Genomic DNA, 17929 nt, shown 5'->3' with positions numbered 1-17929 from the left:
GCCAAGTACATTCCGACCACAGAGCTCTCCTAATCAAGGTTGATCAAGTTTTCCCTTGCCTTTACCTGCACCACGTAGCACCTGTGAGCCAAGGCCCAGCAAGAAAACATGTGCAACACAAACAGTAATAACAGATAGTAAATTCACTAAGCATGAACTCTCATCAAATATTCCACATTAATCATTCAGCATATATTCAGAATCAAGGATGCAATCAATCACTTATAACATTCATAACACATAATAATCAGGGCCGAAAACTTAGGTCGCACCCTCTGTTTATTCCACTGACTCCGGCCCGCTTAAACCGAGCTCAGTGCATCTTATGCTGTCCTCGGCTACTAGTGGCCAAGTCGCGCCCTGTGCACTAGTGTAACCCTTGGCACCCTTAGGCCGTTGGTTCACTAATTATCTTGCATGGCATAATACCATCTTTTCAAGCATACACAATAGGGAACTCTTAGTCCCATCACATATATTCAACCAGGTGTAGTTTTCTTACCTTTAATCTTTGCGGTTACTGATTACGAGCAACGCTCCTCAAGCACGATCCGTTCCCGAGCCCTAGCTTTTATCACCTAGTCACAACCAAGGTATAGGGTTCCATTAATATTCAAATAAGGGTTTCCGGATACAAAACTAACTTCCGGTAATCCGAATTCCACCAAGCACGGTGGTGAAATCGATCCCGAGCATTCTAGACCACATTCCCATGCCTAAGATCCCCAAATGTTCAAGTGTGCACCCAAGGGATGCGGCCCTTGAAGCTTAGTTGCGGCCCTGCCCTCAAAACAGAACCAAGGGCATGCCTGAAAGAAGACATGCGCTGCGGCCCTTGCCTTGGGCGCTGCAGCGCTCACCCTTGGCCGAGCCCTCCTGGCTCATCTTCGTCCTAGGGCTGCAGCGCTCTAGAACAGAGCTGCGGCCCTTCCCTTCGAGCCCAGAAAACCCACCATTTCCAACATCTAAACCTCATCCGAAGCCATCCCAAAGCTCCCCAATTCAAAACCCTTTAACCACAACACCTTTATCATGATTCTAACATCGCATGCCAACAGAAATACAGCCCAAAAACCCACTAGAATCCCATTTCCAATTTCTGAAACTCAAGAACTACAAACACTCAAACCAACCATTCAAACTCAAATTAAAACCTCCACATTACGAATTGAGATTTACCTCTTCTACTGAACCACTTCTCCAAGCCAAATCAAAGCCAATTCCCAAGCTTTCCTCCTTAATTCTGCCCTTAAACATCAAAACCACAATTACCTCAATACCTAGCCAAAACCCAGAATTCCTAACCACAGAAAAGGAAATTCAAAGCTTACCTTAGCCCTGATTAAGTTCCTGATTGATTCTTGAGCTAAGCCTCTAAATCACTCCTTCAAACCACTAAACTTCAGCTGAATTCCAGCAAATTACCTATGTTTTCTTATGTTTTCCTTTGAGAGAGAATAGAACTGTGAAGGAGCAAAAGGGTTGGTTTAATTTTCTGTCTACTGTTTTCCTTAAGCTTTAGCCTAATCTTATCCCGTTAAGTCAATCCCGAGGCTCGGGGTGCCGGAAACATCCCCGAGGGTAAAACGGTAAAATTTCCCAATATTCCCGCCTAGACTTCCTAACCTCAAATATATCTCCATATATTTATTTTCATAACCCGATAGTCTAAATAACTACCTGATACCTAAAATACCCCTGACTTATCCAAAGTCAACTGTTAAGCCCTGTTGTGAATTTTCCCCGCTATCTAGCCCTAGGATCGCCTCGAGTCGTGCTCTGCAGACCTACCCACATAATAATGTGGTTCTCACAATTACCATATATACATATCAAATTAATTTCAATATATTCATACAAGCATTATTAATCATATAATTATCCATTTAAATCAATATATTCATGCAAACCACATTTAACCCAATTATGCCCTCCCGGTACACTAATCAAGGCCCTTAAGCCTCATTAGCAAATTTGGGGTCGTTACAATACCACCCAGGATTGGGGACCATTGAAATCACCCAGGGCATAGGAGTGTAGTCTAGAGTTGGATTTTGTAACCCTAGAAATTGCCCAGGCTAAGGAAGCCCTTGGGGTGCTCGGCCCATGATGGGATATATAGGCCTGGAAGTTGCACAAGGCAAGGGAAATGCAAGGGAAACATGGTCGGCCCATGATGATGGAATCCCTAGAGCTGGTCGGCCCATGATGGAAACCCTAGGGGTGGTAGGCCCATGATGGAATTTACATCCCTGAAAATCGCCCAACCCTAATGTTTATAAGCCTAGAAATTGCCAGACCAAGAAAACTTGAGGGTGGTCGACCTAGGGTTTTACAAGCCTGAAAATCGCTAGGCTAGTGTATCTCAAAGAGTGTTCGGCCTAGATCAGAGTTTTACAAACCTGGAAATCATCAAGGGCATGAGGAATACGACCTAAGCTTGGATTTGGATCCCTGGAAATCGCTTATGCTAGGGTTTGGAACCCTAAAAAACGTCCAGACTAGGGAAACCATGGGTGTTCGGCCTATAGGCGTCTAAACCCTAAGCATCACGCGGAAAGAGACAAGGATCATGCCAATTTTTTATTAAGTACAACTTTTGATTCAAATAAGTCAATTATTTTGAAACAAAGTAGAGCAAAGTAAGGGGATTCGGACAGATTCATCAAAGACATAAAGATTGGGAAATAATACTAACCAAAGAGGAGAAACGCAGAGTTGATGAAGAATTGGAGAATTCCACAGCTCATAATTTCTTGAAGGAGGCCCCTGGGTCAGGAGTCTGATAAGTGAGACCTTACTTATAGCTTCTCAGGCTAACCATATTCATAGGAATTCAAAATCCATGAAAAATATATGGTTAAAAATTCAAATTCCTTGAAAATAATCTTATATTTTTAGGAATTCAAATTCCTTGAAAAATATAATGTATTTTTAGGAAATAATGTCCTTGAAAATATATATTATATTATTAGGACTTCAAAACTACTTGAAAAATATATTATATTTTTAGGACTTCGAATTTCCTTGAAAAATATACTAGATTTTTATGAAATTAATTTTCCTTAACCCCCTAGGGGTGGTCGGCCTTACCCTAACCCCTAGGGGTGGTCGGCCTAAGCATGCCCAAGAAACCCTTGGGGTGGTCAGCCTACACTCCCAAAGATACTTCACTGGGTAAAACTCACGCTCGTTCAAACTGACATCAATAGGCCTAGCACCAAGAGGGTTATCAGGCCTAGCACCAAGAGGGTCATCAGGCCTAGCACCCAAGCTCTAAAGGGTCGTCAGGCCTAGTACCTAAGTCTCATAGACCAACCAAGACTTAGAGTTTTCCCAAAGCTTTCAATCGTGCTTCGTCAACCACGATCCAGAGAAACAAAGAGAAGACCTCGCGATCTCATAATTTTGGGGAGGTGGACACGTATCTCCACTTACAATGGTCGTGTACTAAACCACGATCTCCAGTCTACTGATCATGTACTATATATAAGGGACTCAGGGCTTCATAAAGGGGACTTTTGGACTCTTCTCCCTTTGGGATCTCTTTTTCTGGAAGTTTAGGATCGATCATTTGGACGAGCTTGTGAGGAGTGAACTCTGAGTTTATCTTTGTAATTGTCTATCGAGCGATTCAATACTAAAGACTAAGTTGATTAGGTTTTTACTGTTCAGAAGAAGAGGGCTGAACCACTGTAAATTATTATGTGTTTTTGTTTGGATATGTGTACTTTGTCGTATATTAGATTAATTCCGTTCAAAAGGTGTCGTATATTGTACATACAATCGTTGACCAATTTCAAAAGTCAACAAAGAGTTCTTAAAAAAAATGATATATTTTTTAAAAAAAAAATGTTAAACCAAGAATCTGTTAGATACACAGTTATTATATATAAGGATATGGTGTATTCTAGTTTTAAAATTAAATAAGTTTTTTCTAATTTTCTTATAGAAAAATACCTATGAATTGTAATATAAAAAAATATTACAAAAATTCTCAATTCAAACTTTAAATTTAAAAATTTTATTTGATCCAATTTTAATTATTTAATTTAAAATTTTCTAAATCTAACAAAAAATTAGATATAAATATATATTTCATTTAATTAATAGCCAACTATTACATACATGTTTAGATAAACAAAATACGTTAAATGACAAAATAAATAATTAATAAAAAATAATGAATTTGAGCACATAAATATTTTTTTTTGTTATAGTTTTGAAAACATTATTAATAGAGTACTTTAAATAGTTTAATATGAAATTTTAAAATATGTGATAAAAAATTATATGACTCATTTATTACTTTTTTATTTATTTTATAAATTTATTTACCTTATTTTGATGACTAAAGCTAACAGTATATTTGAAAAAAAATAAAAATAAATGTTAAATCAAATGGAAAACAACAATTTCCATTAAACTCACATTTATTTCTATTTGCTTAAATTTTATTTGTCTAACTTTTGATACATTTAAAGATATTTGCCACAAAATAATCTATTCTTTTCGAGTTGACACACATGCAACCCCAGTAAAAAAAATTGATGGTAATACTCTCACTGTTAAATTTTTCTTCAGGTATCCACTTTTGGACTGAAATTAAAAAGAAATATACATAGTGAAAAGGGAGATAAAATTTGGCGATGGTGCAGTGTGATTTCGAGTTTCAGTCAAGTTTGGTCGATGGAGGACAGAGAAAGGTTAAAGGAGGACAAAGAGGAGGAACGAGAGTGACAGTTCCAGAGATTGAACACATATTTTTTTTAGTAAATCATCATTTAATTTAGTGAAAGATTGAAGGAGAGTGGCAATTTTTAAAAAAAAATATTATTAATTTTTTTCTTTCAAATTCAGATCTTATTTTATTATTAAATCTAGTTTTATTTATTTTTAATTTTACAATTAATCAATTAATTATGTTATTGGGTGTATAAATTTTAATTAATCTTGTTTTTTTAAATGTTTTAACATAAATTTAAAAGTTTTAATATTTTTTATTTTTAAATGATAATTAGAAAATGAAACCATTTAGAAATACACATCATTTTATTTTGATATGTCAACAAACATGTGGACGAATGGTGTGGTGCTACATTGGTCATCACGTGGTCCTCGCTAGCGATTAACATTAAAAAGTGAACGTCTGCAAGAAATGTAACACTCAACAGTATTGCTCTAAAAAATTTATATGTGTATCAACTTGAAAAGAATAGAGAGATATGTCCAAAATATCCCTACTTTTTATATTGTAATTGGTATATTTTAATTTTAAATTAAACACTTTGTATTATATTAAAAAACTTCATATGAATTTCAATTAAATAAATAATTATACTCTAATTATTTATCTTAACAATTCTTTTTGAGAGTATCTCAAGATATTTTAAATCTAATAAAGAAATATACATATATATACAATATAAACTACAACACAAATTTAATTTAGATATTTAATTATAGCTATAATGTTATTTGGCTACAACATAATTAATAAATTAATTATGTTAACGATGTTAGTTATAATCATTCATTTTAACAGAAAAATAACAAAATTTATTAAACAAAGAAAATTTCATGAAATACATATTTTTTTATATACAAACATATATTTTTAATTAATATCACAGCATGTTTAAAAAAACAAAATTAATATCACAACAAACTATGACATTATTTTCTCCTAAGTTGGTACCATCCATGATGTGAGGGGGGTCCACTTTGCTCACATTAAAGACCTTTCATGACACACTGGGTCATTTGTATGATATATTGGTAGAAGAAGTTAAACAAGTTAGATATGGTCACAATTATATTTTGTTGAGGAAAATGTGTTGAAACATATATATATAAATATTCCTTTTGATCTGCCTTATTTGTCGTACATGCGCAAATAGTAAAAGCTGAATGAGTTGATATATGCAATCCGAAATAGTTTACTCTTGGCTCTATAAAAAGGCATGACCCCAAGGTCAGTTTGTAGTGTACACAATACATCAAAAATAATAAAATAGAGAAAATGGGGAGAAAGATTGAGAAGTTTCTGGTCGCTGCGGCTATTGTTTTTCTTGTAGCCATCTCTTTTGGTCCATCTGCATTTGCAGGCAGGCTTTCTATAATTTGTTTCATTTTTATAATTAAGGCATTATCACATGAACAACTTAAATCTTATTACATGCAAATTATGTTATTCTGACTTATTTCTTGGTCCCATCTACATTTAGAAAATACATCTGATTAATTATATAATTAGGACTGCTATTGGTACACAGCTACTTATTGAGGCTATAATATACATGTGATTTAGTGTCTGATCATGAGAGTTCAAATTTTTATAATTTATTGTATTGTGCTATGTTCTCTTTATTCGGTGGTGTTATTATTTATAATTTACTTTACCAGTTTGGAATTTTCACTCGAAATCATTATATTACTTGTAGTTATTTCTAAAAAAATTGTAATATATTGGGTACATTAATTTTCATGACAGAAAGTGAGGTGGAACTAAGATCTGACGGTGGGAATGATAATCATTATGTGGATACAGCTAAAATGGACATGTCATACCCATACACTCTCTCGAACGTAATCATGGAAGATAACACATTGGGAATTCAATTCTGTGGATTATGCCTAAAGCCTGGCGTCACATGCGAGAAAGGATGTCTTTGTACTTGGAAACTAGGTTGGCTTGTACCTATTTGCAAGGGCCTGTGCTGCTAAATCTACAACATATATGTATCACCATCGTGGCGGTTGTTGGACACTATTCATATCGAATAATACAAATCCTTCATATATATATATATATATATAAAAGAAGCATTAGCTAGGTTTATGTAGTCGTGCATATCCAGCTGCTTCTTGATATATCATGGTCTTCTCTTTCTTTTTTCCTTTTAATGCTGAAATTTGTAGCGAACGTTTCTTGTATTAGTATTGTAAAACTCTAAATTGACTATCTTAAATAGACAATATATTTTATAACTCAAAAGTATTTTTAGACATTTGAAGGAGTTCCTGACAAGTTTATGACTTGTCACGATAACTTGTTTTTTCCAAATTTATTTTCTTAACTCCTAATTCTCCAGAAATCATTATATATGTTTATAGCAATTTTTTTAATTGATATTTCATCCATATATGTTGATATTCACTGAGAAAATATTATTTTATTTATAAGAAGATTTTTCTTTAAATAAAATATTATTTTTATGTTTTAGTTTTTGGGACTTTTTGTCAATTGATTAAAGAATATTTTATGATATTTTTTATTTATAAAACTCGTGGTAATGGCTGGCTATGAAAAGAAAGATTAAAAAACATGTACTTTTTTTTTGGAAAATGAAACTTTGTGTAATAAAGAACTGATTTTCAACTTTCTTCATTTAGATAATATTCTATGATATTCTAATTGTTATCCATATTTTCAACCTTGGACACGCGGATGGCCAAACGAGTTTCATGGGCTCTCAGGAGAGGCCCGAGCCCAACCAGGGCCCAGTGAACAATGAGCAACCAAACCCTATCGGCCCAAACCATGCCAAGCCGAATGACTAGCAAGTACCACGAGCATAGTAAAGGGGCCTAGACTGAAATGTAGGCCTGACCCACCTTCTCGAGCGCACCCAATATCTATCCCTCGAGATTTAGATTATGGTGGCAGAGGGTCCATTCCAGAAGACGGATCCCATCGAATGGGATCCAGATGAAGTCTCCGGCTCCATCCCCAACTTTCTAATTTGCCATCAAGATGTCCTTCGATCCATCATCGCTAGCTGTTGTCCACCCAACTAAATGAACCCAGTCTTGGTAAATGAACCTGGACATCGGTAAACGAAGTTGTACCATATGTCCGGATAAAACAAGCCCAGTCTGTAATGTCCTGAATTTGTTATTAAGGCTAAGTGCCTTAATTAATGTGCCTGTAGAACCTAATTGGAATTATATGTGTAATTAATGGATTATACGTGTGATTATGTGATATAAATGATTTGTGTGGTAATGTGACTAGATATGCATATTTATGTGTATTAAATATGCATGTGGGCCCATTTATGTAAATTGGGGCATGCTTGTAATTTTGGCCCATTGAGGGCATAAATGTAATTATGTATGTGTTATCAGTGAGACCCCAGTGTTAAGGAAATTTATTTGAGACGTGTGGTTCGAGGCGATCCTAGGGAGAAGATAAGCAGAAAAGTCACAACGGGGACTAATACCCTGCTCGGGGTGAGCCTATATGTATTTTGGGAATGTAGTACGTACTCGAGATTGAACGAGTAACTGATAGTTTTCTGGTGATTAATTGGGTATGTCGGAATTAATTGGTGATTTAAAGGGCTACTTGAGGTTTAGCGGGAAAAATGGTGGCAAATGATGGTATCGCCCTTGGGGGCATTAGAAGGTAAGTTTTTTATCTAGGGGCCTTTTGGTATTTTGCTAGTTTTTGGCTGACCTTAGTTGAGACTAGAAGCCTTGAGAACAATCAGAACACAAAGGATAAGGCACACACTCTCTCTCTCTCCCACGTTTGGCTCTCTCTCACTCTTGGAGGAAGTTTGGAAAATTGAAAGAAAGGCAGGGAATTCCTTGAGTTCTTGAGATTAGGGTTGAAGGCTGGAGGTTAGAATTGGTGTAGGAGCAGCTCAGGGGTCGAAATTGACTTTGAGGTAAGGTTTAGTACAAGTTTTCTTATGAATTTCTCTGGTTTAGTTTGAGTTTTGGCTATGCTTTGGACATAGACTGGTTTTGGATTTTAGGAAGGATTATAGAATATTTTTTGAGCTAATTATAGTGATTATGTTGTACTGATGCAAGCTCTAGACTAAATTATTTTGGGTATTGTTTAGGGTAGATTTTAGTAAGTTTGGCTCGAGAAAAATGCAGGAAATTCTGGGTTTTGGGCTCTAGCCATGGAATTTTTCTTCAGGCGTCGCGACCCATGTGTGTGAAGAGCCTGGGAGCCTATGAATTTTTTCCTAGGCACCGCAATGCAAGTAGGGCGCACTGCGGCCCGTGTCCCCCAAAAGAGAGCCCCAAGGCTCTCTGAATTGTAGTGTGTCGCGGCCCTAGGGTGCTGGGTCGCGACTCAAATTGAGGATAATTGTCAAAACTGGGTTTTCAGCTTGGGAACTCGAATCTTAAGGCTCGGGAAGAATTCTACTACCTGGTTTAGTAGGATTCGAGGTCCCAGAGGCTAATATATTATTCCTAGACTTCTAATTGATTTAGATTGTGATAGCTATTTATTAATTTGTTGTGACTAGGTTTTACCGCTATGGCTCGGGAATAGGTATCGTGCTTGGGATCACCTTGTGCTTTCAGCTCGTAACACAAGGTAAGAAAATTGTTTGTGCTCATAGATCTATTTGTGCTTATATTGTGTCGAGTTTTATGTGTAATTATTACGTCATACGTGTGTTTGTAATGGAAATGGTGAAGGTCAAAAAAGCCGAAGGCCGGGAACGAGGAAAGTCGGGATCGACAAAGGCCAGGATTGACATTAAGCATGCTGAATGCAAGCCACCAGGGTGAGACCCTCAAATGGTGTTGTACTCACTCACTCGATTAAGACAGTGGACTTGGTGCCTGGTAACACACTCTGATCGGCGGAGGTCGCTGTTGTGCTGCTATAATGTTGGGTTGTTATGTTGTTGTGAATTCTGATAGAAGCTTGTAGTTGTCTATTATGTCTAAGTAATTATGCATTTGTTGAAGTAAATTATCATTTGCTGTGTTGTGAAGTTTTCTTGTTGGGCCTCGGCTCACGGGTGCTCTGTGCTGCAGGTAAAGACAAGGAAAAGGTCGATCAACTATGAGTTAGAGGGCATGGAGCGGTGTGTACATGTTTGACCTACATGGCCGCCACGGCTAGAGTTATTTTGGGGGACACGTTGTGAACGTTTGATTTTGTTGCTTAGGTCGACTGTACTCTAACTTTTAATTTGAAAATATATTTTTGAAATAGTATTTTGGGATCCTAATGTATCACTTTTATAACTTTAATGGATGTCCAAACCTTTTATACATAATTTTTGTTAAATGGGTTTTTATTTCAATTTAATCACACTTTTCAGTCTAAAACCTTGATTAGCAAGCTATTGGCACATTTTAAACCCACATGGTAACGACACTTAGGCAGTAAGCCATTACAACTTAGTATCAGAGCAAGCCAAGGTTTATGGTTCCTGGAGATTGACCGATCATGTACACTTGCTGCCAAAGACAAGCTCAACTCAAGGTTTGTTTGTATTAAGTGCAATATTTGTTTTAACTTCTTATTTGATTTGCCTTATCTGCTAGAATAGAGAGCATTATGTATACGTATGTATTTTGTGGGAATGAGACTTGGTAATTGATGCATGAGTGGTATGGACTTGTGTCCTGGTATGCATATTGTATATGAATATTGTGTTGTTTGGCCTTGCTAAAGGATAGTTCTAAATCAGAATATCAGGACTGGTAGGTTAGGTTATTGGCTGCAGATAGATTTGGAAGGTTTGTACCCAAAGCAGCCAACTGGATCAGGCAATGTTAATAGTAGGGTTGCGGATGACAGTTGAGGCCAGAGTCCTCCATCTGCCCCCTCTAGGATTGGCAGCAGATGTTTACTGGCATGCAAGCAAGCTTGGAAAAGCAAGTGGAAGAGATTAGGTGGTTGAGATAGCGGGTTCTGTCAGGGAACACTGCCATGTTTGTTGGCAACAATGGCACCAACTACGGTTCAACCTGAGGGTGTAAACATATGGGAATTACTGTATGAAAGATTCCAAAAGCGTCATCCTCCAATTTCCAATGGAGGTTTTGACTCGTTCAGAGCTGAGCAGTGGATGGGCATGATTAGCTCCATTCTTGGCTAAATAGAACCAAATGGCAATGATAGAGTGGCTTGTGCCACATACATGCTACTGGAGGATGCCCGAATGTTGTGGGAAGTTGTATCCCAGACCCGGAATGTTGTCATGGTGGGTTGGGAGGAATTCATACAATGGTTCAATGAGAGGCGTTACTATGACGCAGTTTGAATTGCAAAGACCAATGATTTTATGAACTCGGTTCAGGGTAGTAAGACAGTGACAGAATATGTCAGTGAATTTCATAGATTGGCCAAATTCACTTTTGATTTGGTACCAATGGATAGGGGCCGGAAGGAACGATTCATTCGAGGACTGAACCTTGGGAAAGCTAGGAATGTTAAGATCGATCTAATCCATGAGATTTCTACCTACACTCTGGTGGAAGGTAAGGCCCTTGCTATAGAGAATGCATGAGGTGAGATATGTAACGAGGCTGCAGTGGTGCATGAAGCTTAGACAATGGTGCCCCCATCTGCAGGATCAAGTAGGGGTAGAGGCCCCAACAACCAGAAAAGAAAGACCCCTGATAGTTCTACTACTCATGGTTCAGACAGGAGAGGACATAGTATTCAAGACAGCCGCTAGGACGGGGATGAGGTATGGAGGAGTTATCCATTATGCGCCACGTGTAGTAGATGCGATCTGGGAGAATTCCGAATGAATGCATGTCTTCTATGTGGAATAGTTGGGCACTTCAAGAAGGATTGCCGGAGATCGAACCAAGGCATGCAGATAGCCCGACTCCAGCTTGATTTTCCGCATTGATGTAGTAAGAGCCCGAGGCTGGTTCCTCAGAGACGACAGGTTGACTTCCTAGTTCCCATTCCTTTATTTTGTACTGATTGATTCTTGTGCTACGTATCTCTTAGTGGAAACATAAATATGTGGTACATACTATATGGTTATGATGCTATGGGGCTTGAGATCCTATATCTGCTAAGGAAAGTTGGTAATTTCCAGAAAACGGGTCAGAGTAATATGGGTAGAAAGTTAGCAGTAATAATTGATTGAGATGGTTATATGAGGATCTTTGTATGATCCTATGTATGGATTAGTTTTCCAAATAAGGGACAAGCATGGACTGTAAGAAAGGATGGTGACTTCTGGGTTTAAAAGGAAAGGACCCAATTGCGTTTATAGGATGCATAGTTATTGTGGAGGGTACCACTAGGGTTATATCAATTAGACTAGATGAAAACTAGATCGGCTAGTAAGGTTTCAGATGGGTTCACAAGGATTCGTTGGGATCGTTGTCTCTTCTAGGAATTGAGTATGCTACGAGATTAAGGAAGAGATAGAACCGGTATCTGGGACATCATGAAGAATGACACTAGCTGAGCAGCAAGAATTAAAGGTTCAGTTAAAGAGGTTATTTGACTTGAGGGTTAATTAGATGGAGCATCTCATCGAGGGACACTTCAACACCGTTTGTCAAGAAGAAGGCCAAGTCTGCAAGGATGTGTATTGCATATGGATAACCAAATAAATTCATTGTTAAGAACATATATCCATTGCCAAGAATGAAGGATTTATTTTCCCGGCTGCAAAGTAGGACAGTACTCTTAGGAATTGACCCTCGATCTGGTCATTACCATCTGAGGATCAAGGAAAGAGTAATAATTGTCGCTCGCACCAAGTTCGATATGATGGGTTATTAATGAAGGCTCTCGAACTGACCAATGCTCCATGTAAATTGGACAAGCAAGGAGTAAAGGAATGGTATGGACAAGTCGTGTTGGATTGGTTGAGAATGTTTTGGACTACTTTCGATTAGAAACAGAACACGAGTAACATTTTTGTTGATATTACCAAGGCTAAGGAAGCAAGGTTACAGGTAAGGTTCTAGAAAGGATAAGTTTTGACTTCTCCAGAGTATGCTCAAGGTCGCATTATAGGAAGAGATGGGAGTGCATTTGATCCAGTTAAGATAGAAATCATAAGACAATTGTTAGGAACACCTTAGGGGTTAGAGGCACAGTGAGATTGGTGAGACACCTCGACTTTTACTTGAAGCGTCTTCAGGGATTATTATACCCTTGATTAAAGTAACATAGAAACCTAAAGTTTGTCTGAATGGATAGTTGTGTGCCGGATTCTCAAAGATTGAAATAGGACTGATTCACACGCCATGATATTAGGATATGCATGTGATGGACTGGAGCAGGAGGACGGTCCAATGGACACTGTCCTTGCTTAGAACGTGGAGTATTAGTGTGGTGCGTCAAGGATTAGGGTGTGCCCGTATGTGGACTAAAAAAGGGGTTGTGTTGTGCTTCACGGTGGATTGAGGAATAAGAACATAGATACTCTGCATGAGACTTTAAGTTGACAGTAATAGACTATGGTAAAGCCAGGTGAGGTAACGACCGAGATTGGTGTGCAACCTGTGAATGACAATTGGAAGATATATCTCTATGAGGAATGAAATATAGAAGAAGAAGAAGATACGGTAGGAATGGTTAAGGATCGTACAATTTTAGCATTGATAGGTTAAGATATGATGATCGGATGAGTGATCTGATGGAGTTGCCGTCAAGGTGGAGACTCTGGAGGAATCTTATACTAACCATTGTGATTGTTGTATCCAAGAAGTCTGAATGGACATTAAGACCTAATATCTTTAGATTGGGAGGCGCGCTGCCTGATCTTTTAGTAAGTGAGAAATAATAATCAAATGCCATAATGGCTATTATGACTCCAGGCTATACTGGAGTTAGTATGGAGGAATATAATTATGGACCCTAAGGGTGGATCACACCTCAGATTGCAGATGAGGTAAGTGGATGTGAAATTTTTTGACTTGACCTATTGGGTTAATGCACTATGGTTGTATGAGTGAGATATCAAACAAGGGAGTGTGTACGAAAGGAGACCGTACATCTCCACTGGACATTAATGACGATAGTGTTAGATTGAGAGCCTTAGGTTCCCATGTTATGGAAAAAGGGTCATAGAGTGGCTTTGAGTAGGATATTTTAAGATAGGGAACGAGAAGTGCTATTCCAGAAAATGAAACCAGGGACAGGAAGTATCCTGGTTCATAATTGGCTTGGGGGACCAGTGAAATTATTAAGGATCGTTAGGGCAGGAGTGTCTACGTTATTAAAAGGACCTAAGAGTTCACAAATCTAAATATGAGAACGTGCAGTTCCAGGATTGAGGACCTTTTATTTCTCTGAGTATTATGAACTAACAAGGATAAGATAATTCAGAAAGGAAAGAGGGGTTTGACTCTAGATTTGATATATTTATGAGATCCTAATAGGGATTAGGCCAGGGGCCTACAGATTAGCCTTACCCCAGCATGGGTAGAGGCTCATAAGGTGTTACTAGGGCCAATAATAAGGAAAGGGGTATCGAGTACGACCCTTGATTGGGTAAGGAGACCCTGTAAATTCAGTGAAACTAATTGTGTAAGGAAAAGCCAGTTGAAATTCTAGATAAAAGAGATAAAGTCATATAGATTAAGACTATCCTTCTTGTGAAGATGCTACAAAGAAATGGCAAGGTAATGGACCTGACACTGGAGTTATAGTCAGGTTTGCGAAATTAGTACCCTGAGATGTTTGAATAATTTTCGAGGATGAAATTTTAATAAGGAGGGGATAGTTGTAATGTCTCGAATTTGTTATTAAGTTTGAGTACCTTGATTAATGTGCCTGGAGGGCCTAATGGGAATTATATGTGCGATTAATGGATTATACGTGTGAATATGTGATATAAATGATTTGTTTGGTAATGTGACTTGATATGCATGTTTATTTGTATTAAATATGCATGTTGGCCCATTTCTGTAAATTGGGGCATGTTTGTAATTTTAGCCTGTTGAAGGCATAAATGTAATTATGTATGTATTATGAGTGAGAACCCAATGTTATGGGGATATATTTGAGATGTGTGGTTCGATGTGAAACCTATGGAGCAGATTAGCAGAATATTCACAACAAGGACTAATACCCGGCTCGGGGTGAGCCTAAGGGTATTTTGGGAATATAGTACGTACTCGAAGTTGAACGGATAATAGTTAGTTATCTGGTGATTAATTGGGTATGTCGGGATTAATCGGGGATTTATAGGGATACTTGAGGTTTAGCGGGAAAAATGGTGGCAAATGACGGTATCTCCCTTAGGGGCATTAGACGGTAAGTTTTGGACCTAGGGGCCTTTTGGTCTTTTGCTAATTTTTTGGCTAACCTTAGTTAAGGCTAGAAGCCTTGAGAACAATTAGAACACAAAGGATAAGGCACACTCTCTCTCTCTCTCCCACGTTTGGCTCTCTCTCACTCTTGGAGGAAGCTTTGGAAAATTAAAGGAAATGATGGGAATTCCCCGAGTTCTTGAGGCCGTGGTTGTAGGTTAGAATTGGTGTAGGGGCAGCTCAGGGGTCAAAATTGACATTGAGGTAAGGTTTAGTAAAAGTTTTGATATGAATATCTCTAGTTTAGTTTGAGGTTTAGCTAAGCTTTGGACTTAGATTGGTTTTGGATTTTTTGAAGGAGTATAGAATAGTTTTTCAGCTAATTGTAGTGATTATTTTTTACTGATGCAAGCTCTAGACTGAATTATGGGTTTGGGTATTGTTTAAGGTAGATTTTAGTAAGTTTGGCTCGAGAAAAACGTAGGAAATTCTTGGTTTTGGGCTCGATTCGCGGCCCTATTCTTCAGGCTCCAAAGCCCATGTGTATGAAGAGGCTGGGAGCCTTTGAATTTTTGCCCAGGCACCGCAGCACAAGTAGGGCATGTCGCGGGGCATGTTCCCCAAAAGAGAGCCCCAAGGGTCTCTGACTTGTAGCACGTCGCGGCCATAGGGGGCTGCGCTACGACTCAAATTGAGGAAAGTGGCCAAAATAGGGTTTTAAGCTTGGGTACTCAATTCTTAAGGCTCAAGAAGGATTCTACTACCTGGTTTAAAAGAATTCGAGGTCTTGAAGGCTAGTATATTATTTCGAGGCTTCTAATTGATTTAGATTGTGATAGTTATTTATTATTACGTTGTGACTAGGTTTTACCTCTAAGGCTCAGGATTGGGGTTCGTTCTCAGGATCACCTTGTTTTGTCAGCTCGGAACTCAAGGTAAGAAAATTGTTTTTGCCCGTAGAGCTATCTGTGCTTATATTGTGTGTAAATATTACGTCATACATTTGTTTGTGACGGAAATAGCGAATGCTAGGAACGACGAAGGTCGGGAATGGCGAAGGTCGAGAACGACGAAGGATGGGTGCGGCAAAGGCCAGGATTGTCATTAAGCATGTTGAATGCAGACCACCAGGGCGAGACCCTCAAAGGGTGTTGTACTCACTCACTCAGTTAAGATTGTGGACTTGCTTCCTGGTAACACACCTTGATCGGCGAAGGCCACTGTTGAGCTGCTTTGCTATTGTGAATTCTGATTGAATCTTGTAATTTTCTTTTGTGTCTGAGAATTATGCATTTGTTGAAGTAAATTATTATATGTTGTGTTGCGAAGCTTTCTTGCTGGGTCTCGACTCACGGGTGCTCTGTGGTGCAGGTAAGGGCAAGGAAAATGTCGATCAACCATGAGTTGGAGGGCATGGAGCGTGCGTACATGGTTAGCCTACCTGGCCACCACAACTGGGGTTATTTTGAGGAACATGTTGTGAATGCTTGATTTTGTCGCTTAGGTCGACTGTACTCTAACTTTTGAGTTGTAAATATATTTTGAAACAGTATTTGTGGATCCCAATGTCTCATTTTTATAACTTTAATGGATGTCCAAACCTTTTATACTTAATTATTATTAAATAAGTTTTTTATCCTGATTTAATCACACTTTTTAGTCTAAAACGTCGATTAGTGATCCATTGGTACATTTTAAAACCACATGTTAACGGCTCTGGGCAGTAGGGCATTACACAGTCCTTCCTACTGCTGATGTGTCCCAAAGAAATTCGACAGTTGGTCTTTCTAACTAACTTGCAAAATGGGGTACACACAGAATGTACGATGTTCCTAGGAAATGGTTATGCCATTACTCTGACAGATCTTGTCCCTAGGATCCCCTTGGTAGCTCACGCAGATCAGTCAGTGCCAAACTACAAAGGGGAGCTATAAGACTCGGCTACAGTTAAGCCGACCTAATGGGCCTAGATTAACAACATGTAGTCATGTTACACTCTTGTATTATAGCTCTGTTAGAGAGCACTTATGATTATATACTTATTGGTCCCGGATTAGTCTGCCTCAAGTCACATGACTGCCTATAAATAAGGTCATTCATGCATTGTAGCAAGGATCCGATTTATAGTTTCCATAAAACTTGATAAACACTAATCATTTACTGCAGATAATGGGTTATACTAGGAAAGGATTAGAAACTAGATTGATCAAAAATTCATTGGAATGAATCTTGACTGTCAATTTGTCTAGATACACTATCTGCTGTGTCAGTTTCTCAAATCTATAACAACAAAACCTGACAGACTGGTAGAATTTTCTAAGTATAGAATTTGTGCAATTCTTTCTTTGATTTTTTGCAGATTTCCTGGACTACTGTGAAAGACCATTTCACCTATAAATAAATGACCAAGCTGCCACAAATCCTTAGCTCTTTCTCTTCTCATTTTTTAATATCATTTGTATTTTTGTAGGGAGTGGAGACCACAACTATATTGGAATCTATTGATTAAATAATGATTGAAATTATTCCTTATTTATTTCTTTTGACAGGTCATATATTCTAACATGCTCCCTCAAGCTTAGCAGTGGTGAGTGCATAATAGTAGGCTTTCTCTTGAGATGATGAAACTGAGATATGCTTAATGATTTTTTTAGGATATCTGTCATTTGTTCTTGTGTTGGTATGTGCCTAACTTCAACTTCTTTGCATAGCACTTTATCTCTAATGAAGTGTGGACATCTAATTCGACGTGCTTGGTTCTTGAATGAAAAACTGTTTTGACAGAGAGTTTCCTTGTATCTAAATTATCACACCAAAAATGGCTGGACTAATACTCGAAATGCCTATTTCTAAAAAAAAAAAAAAAAGAGATTTTAGCCACATAATTTATGTACAAGCATGTGCCAAGGCTTTTTATTAAGCTTTTTTA

General features: G+C 38.0%; 1 long non-coding RNA gene across 11 annotated transcripts; it reads left to right on the top strand.

Annotated features, from left to right (window-relative positions):
• Positions 1-6493: 6493 nt before the first annotated feature.
• LOC133777754 (uncharacterized) lies at positions 6494-16647 on the top strand. Of its 11 annotated transcripts, none has more exons than XR_009868805.1 (5): positions 6494-8675; positions 9273-9343; positions 9448-10246; positions 15865-16261; positions 16372-16647. It is a non-coding gene; the product is annotated as an uncharacterized LOC133777754 (long non-coding RNA). The 11 variants fall into 11 exon arrangements; XR_009868807.1 differs by having other exon boundaries at positions 6494-9343; positions 9448-9597; positions 9793-10246; XR_009868803.1 differs by having other exon boundaries at positions 6494-9343; positions 9448-9647; positions 9793-10246.
• The last annotated feature ends 1282 nt before the right edge of the window (positions 16648-17929 follow it).

This window comes from Humulus lupulus, chromosome 5 (genome assembly GCF_963169125.1).
Source record: "Humulus lupulus chromosome 5, drHumLupu1.1, whole genome shotgun sequence".
NCBI lineage: Eukaryota > Viridiplantae > Streptophyta > Magnoliopsida > Rosales > Cannabaceae > Humulus > Humulus lupulus.
The sequence above is the reverse complement of the archived record's forward strand: the minus strand, read 5'-3'. Positions and strand labels throughout refer to the sequence as shown.